The 10854-nt window shown below is 38.4% G+C and overlaps 1 pseudogene; it reads left to right on the plus strand.

The window, feature by feature from the left end:
• The first annotated feature begins 8348 nt into the window (after positions 1–8348).
• LOC145559283 (membrane-associated progesterone-binding protein 4 pseudogene) lies at positions 8349–9297 on the plus strand (annotated as a pseudogene).
• The last annotated feature ends 1557 nt before the right edge of the window (positions 9298–10854 follow it).

Below are 10854 nucleotides of genomic sequence, written 5' to 3' on the forward strand. Positions count from 1 at the left end.
TTATGTAGTACTCCCTCCGTTTTTTTTAAATGCATCACTTGCATTTACACGGAGTTTTAGAAAAGTTATTTACTTCAATATTATATTTTGCAAGTGGGATAAGTAAATGATTAATTTATTTGATAAAAGTACAATGTGGGTTATGAAATAGATAGTATGTGAGAGAGAATAATTTATTTAATTATATAAGTGGGGACCATAAAAGAGAGTGAAATGATAAAATATTTTGGGTGGGGTATTTGAGAAGAGAGAGAAATAATAAAATATAGTATAAAGTTACCAAATATAGAAGTGATGCATTTTTAAAAAACACCCCTAAATAGAAAGTGATGCACACATATAAAAAAACCGGATTTCTTCCGCTTTATGTTGATAATTTGGTTTAGTTTGGATCAGACCAAATTCTTATTCAGTTTAGATTCGGATTGGGCCATGAACCAAATTGTAAACCGAACTTTTACCTCTTTATGTGGTGATTGCAAAAGTCATAGTGTGAATCTTGCTATCACATTAACCTTTCCTTTTACCCTTTCTCTTTTACTTTATATTGCGATGGTGAGTATTGTATGAATTGGTTCCTATGCTTTTACAGGTAAAAAGTGTTGTAAAGAGGCGGGATTTCTTCCTCAAAACATATATGTGAGTTACATAGACTGAAGTCTAGCTTTCTTTATGGACAAAGATAAAACAAATCCTCATCACAAAAGAAGAATAAAATAAATATTTGAACACAGAAAGAGAGAAAAAAAAAGGGGGGGGGGTGCCTTCATAAGCTCTATCTTAGGCCAGAATTCCTTCAATATTACCACTACCAGAGTCAAAAAAAAAAAAAAAAAAAAAAAAAAAAAAAAAAATGATTTGGGGTTGGCCAACATGAATCGTCACAAGGAAACGTCTATAAAGGTATTATCATAGTAAGATAATTGATTGAATTTAAGTGGGAAAAAAGATAAGGTGGTAAAAAGAGAGGAAAGATATGTGAATAAAACACTTAAAGCTTTGAGAAATGAAAGGATTAAGGGCTCAAACTAATTGCAATCAACCCACAACAATGAAGAATATGCAAGCACAACAACTAAGAACAACCATGAAGAAATTAAAGCAAATAAAAGGGAGACAAAGTTACCGTGGGAAAACCCGAGAACCGGGAGAAAAAACCCACCTTGCACTATGGAGTAGTATTGATGATGAATGAATCAAGATTACAAGCATGAATTGTATAGAATTCCAATGCTCCTCACAAAACCTCTCATAAACCCTCTCTTAGTGTTTAAAGTTTGTGAATACTTGGGAAAGAAACAAAACACAACTATATATAGTCTAGGTAATAAACGACAATCCAAGGGCTAACAATTAAATAAGAAGCACGGGCTGAAATCGAGCCGTTGAAACAGAACAGCAGGGGGTTCGGCCGAACCTATCCTGTGTTCGGCCGAACTTGAGGTGGTTCGGTCGAACCCCCTTTGATTCGGTCACTCCTCCAAATTTGCAAATTTTTTACAACTCTCTGCCCCAAGGTTCGACCGAACCTCAGAGATGCCTGAACTATGTTCGGTCGAACTTAAGCTTCCTCTTTAATTCTTCCTTATGCCTCCATATATTGATGCATCTCCACACTAATCCTAACAATCTCCCACTTGGAGATAGGATCAATAATGCATATACCATAGACATCCATATATACACTCCTTCCTCAAAAGCACTCAACACATTTATCAAGGCAATTTTTCACCATAGCGCAACACTCCATCAAGTTAATGATGGAGTCCAATTGAGGTCCTACACAACCTCAATTTGTCACTAGAAACCACCTTAGTGAGCATATCCGCCGGATTCTTTGAACCGGCAATCTTCCTCAAATACATCGTGCCATCCTTCACCAAACTCCTAGTGTAGTGATAGCGTCTCTTGATGTGTTTAGTGCGATAATGAAACATAGGATTCTTAGCCAATTGAACCGCACTTTGGCTATCACTATACAACGCACAAACATCTTGTTTCATGCCCATTTCTTCAAGAAAATCCTTCAACCATTCCATCTCTTTTCCCGCTTCCGACATGGCCACATACTCGGCTTCCGTCGTAGACATAGAGACACGCTTTTGGAGCTTGCTCATCCAACTAATGGCCGTACCACCAATAGTGTACACATACCCCGAAGTGCTTTTGCTTGAATCATAACATCCACCAAAATCGGCATCAACAAAACCTTCCAGAACAACTCCATTTCTTCCAAAGCAAAGATCCATACTTGAAGTACCCAACAAATACCTCAATAGCCACTTCACGGCTTCCCAATGTCTCTCACCCGGATTTGACATGAACCTACTCACAACTCCCACTGCGTGAGCAATATCGGGCCTCGTGCAAATCATAGCATACATCATGCTACCAACGGCTGAAGCATAAGGAACAATGGCCATTTTGTCCTTCTCTTCCCTTGTCTTTGGGCAATCCTCCTTTGTCAACTTGAGCTCACTTGAAAGAGATGAGCTTCGAGGCTTAGCATCCATCATATTAAATCTTTTTAGCACCTTCTTGACATACTCCTCTTGAGATAACTTCAACACACCCGTTGAGCTATCTCTAGAAATTCTCATGCCAAGTATTTGCTTAGCCTCACCCAAATCTTTCATCTCAAATCTTCTAGACAACTTCTTTTTCAAGCCATTGACAATTTGCATACTAGTTCCCGCAATCAACATATCATCAACATACAAAAGTAAATAGATATAGCCATTGTCATACCTTTGAAAGTAGCAACAATGATCACCTTCCGCTCTCACGAAACCATTGCCTAGCATGAAATTGTCAAACTTCTTGTACCATTGTCTCAGAGCTTGTTTCAACCCATATAGACTCCGTTTGAGTTTGCACACCAAGTTCTCTTGACCCGGAACTTGAAACCCTTCCAGTTGCTTCATGTAGATTTCTTCTTCCAAATCACCATGTAAAAACGCGGTTTTTACATCCATTTGCTCAAGAAATAAGTTCTCCGAAACCACTATAGCCAACAAGATTCTTATAGTGGTCAACTTCACAACCGGAGCAAAGATCTCATGATAATCAATGCCCTCCTTTTGTGAAAAACCTTTCACCACAAGTCTTGCCTTGTACCGAATTGTACCATCCGGTTCTTCTTTCTTTCAAAATATCCACTTGCACAAAAGTGCTCTCTTGCCCTTAGGAAATTCAACCAACACCCAAGTGTTGTTTTTCTCCAATGAAGACATCTCATCTTCCATTGCTTGCTCCCACTTCAAAGAGTCACCCATGCCCATTGCCTCTTGATAACATTCCGGTTCACCGGGATCCGTCAACAACAAATAATGCAAGGATGAAGAATATCGGTTTGGTGGCTTGATTGGTCTTGATGATCTTCTTACCGTAGGTGGTGTAGAAATCTCTCCTTGAACCACAACGGGCTCACCCATAACTACTCGTTCATCCGTCTCGAAATGATCATCATCATCCGAATCACTAGAATCCGAATCCACCGGGACATGAGCACCATGTTGAGGAGATGCTTGTTGAATTGGCACCTCAACTTCTACTTGTTCAACCTCCTTGCCACTTTTAACTTCACCATCTAGCTCAACATATTTCCACTAATCTCCTATTGATTCTCTTTCCACGGATTTTCCACCAAAGTTGTCCTTATACAAAGAACTCTCATCAAAAGTGATGTCACACTGCCTAACAATCTTTCGATTCTTAGGATCCCACAATCTATAACCGTATTTCTCACATCCATACCCGTTGAAGTAACATTTGATGGCCTTTGGGTCTAGCTTATCTCTCTTCTCGGATTGCAAATAGGCCACACAACCAAAGGTCTTCAAGTGAGTGTAGGACACCTCCTTACCACTCCACTTCTCCTCCGGTATCTTGAAATCCAAGGGCACCGAAGGTCCACGGTTTATCAAGTAAGCCGCGGTACTAACGACATCCGCCCAAAAACATTTTGGGAGGCCCGCAAACAACCTCATACACCTTGCCCTCTCAAGTAAAGTCCTATTCATCCGCTCCGCTACCCCGTTTTGGCGAGGTTTACCGGGAATGGTCCTCTCCAAAACAATGCCATGCTTTTTACAAATGTTTTTGTAAGCTTCCAACTCATACTCTCCTCCATTGTCGGACTTGATTGCCTTAATCTTCTTGCCCGAAACATTTTCAACCTCCGCCTTCCAAGTCTTGAACTTCTCATTCACTTCCGACTTGTGCTTCATGAAATATACCCATACTTTTCGGGTTGAATCATCAATGAAAGTGACAAAATAGTGAGAACCACCCAGGGACTTGATGGGGTATGGGCCCCAAACATCCGTGTGCACAAGTTCTAGCTTCTCCTTCTTCAAGGACCGTTTGGTTTTTGTGAAAGACACCTTCTTTTGCTTCCCAAAAACACATGTCTCACAAAATAGCATGTCGATTGATTTCAACCCCGACAACTTACCCTTTGAAGCTAGCAATTTCATCCCTTTCTCACTCATGTGACCAAGCCGAGTATGCCAAAGCTTAGTCTCATCATTTGCGGTTGTAACAATCATGCTTTTACACCCTAAGGTAGTGTACAAAGTATCGGTCTTTGTGCCCCAAGCCACCACCATAGCTCCCTTTGACACTTTCCAAGTACCTTCACCAAACATGGTTCTAAAACCGCTTGAGTCTAGTTGACCCACCGAAATCAAATTCTTCCTTAGCTTAGGTATGTACCTAACATCTTCAAGCTTCCATGAGCTCCCACTTGAAGTCTTGATCATAACATCTCCCTTCCCCACAATATCCAACGGTTCATCATCCGCAAGGTACACCTTTCCAAACTTACCACTCTTGAAGTTTTGAAAAATCTCCTTACATGGAGAAGAATGAAATGAAGCTCCCGAATCAAGGATCCAAGACTCAATGGGACTATCAACGCTCAAGATCAATGCATCACCAAGTTCATCACTTGATGCCAAGCTAACCGATGAACTAGCATCATCGTGGTTCTTGTGGTTTGAACCACCCTTCTTCTTGGGATTAGGACAATCCCTCTTAGTATGTCCCTTCACACCACAACCCCAACACACAATGTTCACCTTTCCTTTCGACTTACTCCTCCCTCTAGACTTCGATCTTCCCCTTTGAGCACCTCTTTGTTATCTTCCACGTCCCCTACCTTCACTAGAATATGCACCACCCGATGACTCACCCGAGTTCTTCCTTCTCAAGCTCTCACTCAAGATTAAGTCTCTCACATCATCACATTTCAACTTTGTATTCCCGGAGGAGTTGCTAATGGCGGCTACAACGGTATCCCAACTTCTAGGCAACGATGACAACAAAATCAAGGCATTCACTTCATCATCAAATTTGATCTCAACCGAAGCTAGTTGAGAGATTATCGAATTGAACTCATTTATGTGTTCCGGGGCAGAACCACTATCATTCATCTCAATTTCAAACAACCGACGCATCAAGAATACCCTGTTCATAGCCGATGGTTTCTCATACATATTTGTCAATGCTTTGATCACACCGACCGTCGTTGTCACATCTTTGACATTGTAAGCAACACTCTTTGCCAATGTCAACCTAATCACTCCAAGAGCTTGTCTATCCAATATTTTCCACTCTTCTTCCTTCATCCCCGATGGTTTACTAGAAAGAGGAAAAAATAGGTTCTTTTGATACAAATAGTCCTCCATTTGCATCTTCCAAAACCCAAAGTCTTTCCCATCAAACTTCTCAATTTTTAACTTGCCTTCCTCCATTGCAAATCAAACACACAAAGTTCACAATAGGTTTTCAACAACAAAGAATGCAACTTGACACCCAAGATTCAATCTTTGAATACCTAAAGACTCAAACTTTGTAACTCAATCATAAATTCAAGTTCAACACAACCCAAAATCACTATAACACCAAAGATTCAACCTTGGCTCTGATACCAATTGAAAGGATTAAGGGCTCAAACTAATTGCAATCAACCCACAACAATGAAGAACATGCAAGCACAACAACTAAGAACAACCATGAAGAAATTAAAGCAAATAAAAGGGAGACAAAGTTACCGTGGGAAAACCCGAGAACCGGGAGAAAAAACCCACCTTGCACTATGGAGTAGTATTGATGATGAATGAATCAAGATTACAAGCATGAATTGTATAGAATTCCAATGCTCCTCACAAAACCTCTCATAAACCCTCTCTTAGTGTTTAAAGTTTGTGAATACTTGGGGAAGAAGAAAAACACAACTATATATAGTCTAGGTAAAAAACGACAATCCAAGGGCTAACAATTAAATAAGAAGCACGGGCTGAAATCGAGCCGTCGAAAAAGAACAGCAGGGGGTTCGGCCGAACCTACCCTGTGTTCGGCCAAACTTGAGGTGGTTCGGTCGAACCCCCTTTGGTTCGGTCACTCCTCCAAATTTGCAAATTTTTCACAACTCTCTGCCCCAAGGTTCGACTGAACCTCAGAGATGCCTGAACTATGTTCGGTCGATCTTAAGCTTCCTCTTTAATTCTTCCTTATGCCTCCATATATTGATGCATCTCCACACTAATCCTAACAAGAAAATCTTGGCAAAGGAAATTAGAGTTTGCAAAACACACGTTTAATAAACAAAAAAAGTAAACACTAAATCAAAATATACAAAGTGCTTGATCATATTTTTCTCAATCTGAAAAGTACTCATATCACACTCAATCACTCTTATCCAATTTTTTAGTTCTTCTTCTACCCCTTACTATCCTAACACTTTGCCACTCTTCAAGCTTCCTTATCATAACCTCATTTGGCCTTCTCTTTACATGGTCAAACCACCTTAGGCGATTCTCCCTCATCATGTATTCTATGGATGTAACCCCTACTTTCTTCTTAGTTATCTCATTCCTCAACCGGTCTTTTCTTGTATGGTCATACATCCATTGCAATATATTCATCTTTGCCACTTTCATTTTATGCACATCACAACTATAACCTATACCATATAACAATGCAAGCCTTATTGCTAAGCTTAGTTTACCCTTTCAACCTATGAGGCATGCTTTTATCTTATGAGCTACATCTTCATCCAATCCTTCATTCTTTTGAATAATAGATCTCATGAAAGTCCTCAAAATCTTGTACAATCTTTTCATTCGAGGTGATCACTTGACCAATTTTTCACTTTGCTAAACTTACATTCCAAATATTATTTCGTCTTATTTCTGTTTACCAAATTGGAAAGGCAAGAAGGCGGTAAATCGTAACATCAAGTGTTGGTACTGTGAAGAAGAGTGACACATTCAAACAAGGTGTTCTAAGTACAAGGAGGACTTGAAGGCGTTGAAGAATGTTAGGGGTGGGATCGCTACTATTCCCGTAGACAGTAATTATGATGTGGCACTATAGAGGGATAAAATTCAACAACGAGATTTCAAAGCTTATTTCCACAATTCCAACTTACTTTCCATGCCTTTTTTTCTCTTATCAATCAACATACTAATATACTATCATCAACAAACATCATGCATCATGGTATATCATCTTGAATTGAACTCTTTAATTCGTCCATGACCATGGCCAAATGAAAAGTGCTAAAAGTGTAGAATTTTAATGAACTTCAATTGTAATAGTTTCAGTCTTCCCAACAGTGGTTCATACACTCGCACTAGCTACGTCATACATGATTTTGATGATGTCAATATATATATATATATATATATATATATATTCCCGCGAAATGTTTTTCCTTGTTGAATACCACCGAAGTATCTCCCTTGGCACCTTATTCGTAGGCCTTTGTAAAATCAATGAAAACCAAATGTGAATCTTTTTTCTTATCCTGATAAATCTCCATTTACTATCTCAGGTTTATTGCCTTCATAGCGGATCTTTCAGGCATAAAGCCAAATTGGTTTCTTCAGATCCTCATTTCTCCTTAACCTTTGTTCGATCACTCACTCCCAAAGTTTCATAGTCCAACTCATTAGTTTGATCCCTTGATTGTTAGCACAATCTTAGACATCACCTTTGTTGTTATACATAGGTATTAAAGTACTTTTCCTTCACTCCAAAAGCATCTTATTACCTACACAAATGTTGATGAAAAAGGTTGTCAATTATTCAAATTCTCTCACTCCGAATCATCTCCAAACCTCAATAGGAATGTCACCAGGCCTAAATGTGCAACCCCTTTGTAATGTTTACTTAAATATTACGAATTATAAAAAATAAAATAAAAAATAAAAAATAAAAAAAATCTGTGAATTCATTTTGAATTAATTAGCTCTATTTAAGCAAAAATCAACTTTAATCATGAAAATAAGTTTTAATCAGCTTATGCAGTAAGAAACTAAGAATTACAATATAATACGTAAATGATTTCACTACAGAATGAGTTAATCAGCAAATTGTCATCATCTAATCAGTTTTAATCAGCAAATTGTTATCAGTAAATTTAAAATTTTCAAGTTATATTGTGAAGTTGATTTTTTGTTTTATAAATTTCTAGTAATCCTAGCAAAACATCTGTTTACAGATTTGTTGGTAGATTGGTGGGTCGTTACTATGACTTTCGAGGGATACCTACTAAATATTTGAAGAATGCAGAAGCCAAGGCAGCTAGGGGTGCCCAGCTGCTGGAAAAGCAGAAAAAAGAGGAAGAAAAGATTCCAAATTGCAACTCAAAGTGGAGTCAGCATGAGGGCGGGGAGGTAAGAAATTGTGAATAATACTAAACCTCTGATTGTTGCTAAAATCCTTGATATGGCTCTCCTTGATACGACTATTTTTTGGCTATGTCTTCACCTTCAATACCCCTAGTGCTCGACAAAGAAAAGCATAAATAAAATAAAAAGCTACGGCCTGAAGAGGATCACTCTGTTCTGTTATAATTGGAACACCGCCAGAATTTGAGGCTGAGTGTGGGATGTATAAGTTGGAGATGTTGTCATGTCCTTAGTTGAAATTTTAGTGTTACTGGTTGTATAAAGTCAATGTGGTAGTCCCATCAAGCTTAAGAATAACCAAGGATCAAGCTTTTGGAGAGTGAGTGAAATAATGTCTGCTAACTGCTAAGCCATTTTTGTGGTTACCTGGTTAAAGTCATTTGCTGTTTTCTTGAATTACTGAGTTGTTAATTTTGAATTGTCTCGTCAGGTTTGGTGTGGCGATGGCTATCCAAGACTGATGCAGAGACCTCTAGAGATCGTATTGACAGGGAAAATGGGCAAGCGTTGTGTGTGTTTGAAAGAAGAAGAGTTGAAACAACCAGGCTTAGAAGTCTACGAAGGATGTGATTATCATGCCAAAGCTTGCAAAGTGTAGATGAAAATGAACATTCAGAGCAGTTGCTTCAAGGTTAGTTCTGCAAAATTGTAGACAAAAGTCAGGCCAGCAAAGATTTCTACTTTCTTTTGATGATGGAATATTATTTTCGACAATCTTCACAAATAAATTAGATATAATGGCAGGTGTATAAAAGCTATGTTCGGGCATATAGTTAAGTTTATGATTAAGTCCGTTATCATTCATGATGTGAAAATTGTCTGTGGTAAAGTCTTTAATTGACACAATTGGTACAATATGGAGTGCTAGCTAAATTGCAATTATTGGTGCCCTGGAGGTGCCAATCAAATTAGAAAGGGAAATGAGAAGATTTTTGTGGAAGAAGAAAATAGTACTACGAGTAGTATGTAAAGAAAAATATTAATTGGAACGAGTCATCTAAAGGTTTATTTCTTCAAAACAAATTTCCTTGAAAACAATGCTGGTAATGGTTAGAGCTGTTAAAAACTGACCCAACCCGAGAACTCGACCTGAACCAACAATAATCTGAACCCAACCTGTACTTAGACAATGGGGTGAAACTAGTGACATGTAACCCGACTTGAACCTGACCATATGTTAACTGACAACTGATATTATGGAAGGCGTAATTATTTAGGTTCAACTTTAGCACATCGATATTTATTGGAATTGAACTTGAACCAAAACCCAACTTAACACTAACTCGAACCCGAATGTACCATCTATTAACCCACTCAAATCTGACTCACACACAACCCGAACCTGAAATTGAATCCGATCTGAATTTGGCTCGAATTGAACCTAACATATATATATATATATATATATATATATATATATATATATATATATATATATATATATATATATATATATATATATATATATATATATATATCCGAAAAGGTGAATGACCCAGAATAAACTCAACTAAAATGACTTGACCCGAACTTGAACCTGATATGAGGCTAGATTGTCCCGACATAACCAGATCCAAATTTAACTCGAGACATGATTTGACCCAACCCAAATATGACTTGAATTCCCGAATCGACAACTCTATTATAATACATGAAATCGGAGCGATTTAGGAGGTGTTGAAAGCTGGTGTTGGAATTTCACGGAACACTACGGGATGAATCCCGGGATCATATAATATTGTGTGGACCCATATATGACCATTATCCGGCAACGTAAAGGCCTCGTGAGAGCTTATAGCCAATACAAGAGGCATGTACGAAAATGGGTAAAATGACCATTTAAAGGCAAATATGATGGTTCCACCCACCCAATTAAACTTTCGGATGGTATTAGGGACCATGGTAAACAACTCGGCAATTTTTATTTCTAGACGAAAAAAGGTCAAAAAATAACAAAAATGAAGGCTATATAATCCACATTTTTTTAGGAGTTTTTGAGGTTTCGAGGCCCGGTGGCGTAAAGTATTGAGACCCTAAAGCTGTAAATAACTAACCCAACCCGAGGCCTCGACCTTAACTGACAAGGATCTGAACCTAGCCTGTACTCAAACAATGGGGTGGATTATAGCCTTCAATTTTGCCACTTTTCGCCACT

Source organism: Chenopodium album, chromosome 9, assembly GCF_948465745.1.
Source record: "Chenopodium album chromosome 9, dcCheAlbu1.1, whole genome shotgun sequence".
Lineage (NCBI taxonomy): Eukaryota > Viridiplantae > Streptophyta > Magnoliopsida > Caryophyllales > Amaranthaceae > Chenopodium > Chenopodium album.